The 2,044-nt window shown below is 47.2% G+C and overlaps 1 protein-coding gene across 4 annotated transcripts in view; it reads right to left on the bottom strand.

Moving 5' to 3' along the window:
• Nucleotides 1-2,044, bottom strand: part of LOC103368686 (spectrin beta chain, non-erythrocytic 1) — a 146,335-nt gene that overhangs the window by 60,541 nt on the left and 83,750 nt on the right. The gene's annotated exons all lie outside the window — the stretch shown is intronic.

Below are 2,044 nucleotides of genomic sequence, written 5' to 3'. Positions count from 1 at the left end.
CAACGAGTCCAGTATCACCAGTACTTGGCTGTACTTCCTGTTGATGTATTTCTACTGAACCTTTTCTGTCCCGTTGCTGCCGTGACGCTGCTGCTGCTGATGGGATCAATAACCAGATCCTCTCTCCTCCAGTCATGATTGTTCTGCTTCTACAGACTTAGATATTCCACATTGTGTTCCAGGTCTGAGCGGTTCCTTCAGAGGAACGTGGTGACAACAGCCGATACTCGACTCTAACGGCGTCTCTGCAGCATGGAAGCAGCTGCTCAGATTCTTCTGCTGCTTCTGGAGGCGTTCTGGCTGCACGTGAACCCTCAGAGCCGCTCAATGAGGCCTTTGACGGGTCCAAACGCCGACTCGCCGTCTGGACCACCGACTCTCCAGCATCGCCACAGATCATCCCCGTTTCTGAACTTTGTCCTGCACGAGCATCAGACACATGTGATGAAGAGATAATAAGTCCTGAGTGAGTTTCCTCTGGTTCAGTCTGAGAGGCTGAGAAGAGGCCGAACGGACGAGATGAAGAGGAAGAAGAAAAGGAGGAGGAGGAGGAGGAAGAAGAAGAAGACAAAGATGGGAGAGTTTACACGAGCCGTGAGCAGAACCAGGCCGGATGAGAGGCACTGATGTATTCCTGTTGCCACGGTAACGGCACACTGAGAGCAGGGGCTGATGGGAAACGAAGCTTTTGTTTGTTTTTTTATTCTTTAAATGCTGCAGCTTCTGTTTTACCCTCGGAGCTGTTGTAGACTCCTGTCATATTTCTACTCAGTGTGGTTCAGGTTTCTCTGCAGCATAAAGTTCTGCAGCTCCATGGAAACAGAACCAGCAGGACCAGAAGCAGAGAGACCCAGAGAGACCCAGAGAGACCCAGAGAGACCCAGAGACGTCCTTCTGCAGTGTGACAACGTTCAGCTCTTCACTCAGCAGCTCTTTTAGCTTCCAGCCTCTCAGGAGGCGTCTCATAACGTCAGAGAGCAGCTGATGGGTCTGAGGAGCGTCTTCATGTCTCTGCTGCTGCTTCAGTCATGTGACATAAACGTCTGAACTGTTCTTACATCAGTTCTTATGTGTGGAGTTCACCGAGGCGTCCGGTTTAATACGACACACCAGAACCGGCTCTGGTGAGCGATCTGGGTTCTTCTGGGTGATGCAGTCAGAGTCCAGTCCAGCAGGAGGAGACGTGCAGCAGTACGAAGGTTAAAGATTATCAGAGTCGTAAACGTCTGATTTCACTTCCAGAGACACAAACTGAACAAACATCCAGATAAGAAGCTGCAGCAGCGCCATAAACCCGTCACTACGGACCGGCGTTCTGTCAGAACTCATCAGAAACACATCAGCAACGTCCACGAAAGCAGCCGAGCAGAAAAATTCAGTTTAAACAAATGACAGAAAGTGAAAGTCTGTTTGCTGCACATCTGCTGGAAGGAATCACTTCAAGTTGTAGAAAGTACTGGACGTAAAATCAGCTCATGTTTACTCGACTATCTTTAGTGTGTTTAACCCAAAAAACTGCATTAAAACGACACTTTGATCGTGTTGCAGTGAAATAATCTGTTTATCGTTCATCTCAGTGCAGGTTTAAAGTTCCTGACGGTCACATTTCAGGACTTTTACACATTCGAGCTGCTACAGGATGTAATTTAAGACTTTGTTTTATGAAATGATGATGAAGCTCCAACTCTCTGTTGTTCCATCACACTTCCAGCTGAACACGACAAGAAGTCCTGATGATATATTTACTCAGTCAGAGTTTCACCACATGAGAAAAAAAAAGTCTGCAAAGCTGAACACACTGTGAGCTCTCCCTCAACAGGTTGTTCTCTTTATTGTCTTTATTGTCTGTGCAGGTCCTGGATCAGTTTAACGTGACCTCTGTACACCTTGTTGTCGACGCTTTTACTGCCGACATCGACCTTTAATTCTCCTGAAGCACCCAGCTGGGTCTGAAATAGTCACAACCACACTATTATTCACAGTAAAAAATAGAAAGGATCACTGAATATCCAAGTTTCCAACAGTCCCTGAACTCATCATGTGC

Source organism: Stegastes partitus, unplaced genomic scaffold, assembly GCF_000690725.1.
Source record: "Stegastes partitus isolate 25-593 unplaced genomic scaffold, Stegastes_partitus-1.0.2 Scaffold1192, whole genome shotgun sequence".
NCBI lineage: Eukaryota > Metazoa > Chordata > Actinopteri > Pomacentridae > Stegastes > Stegastes partitus.
This window is presented reverse-complemented; position numbering and strand designations above follow the sequence as displayed.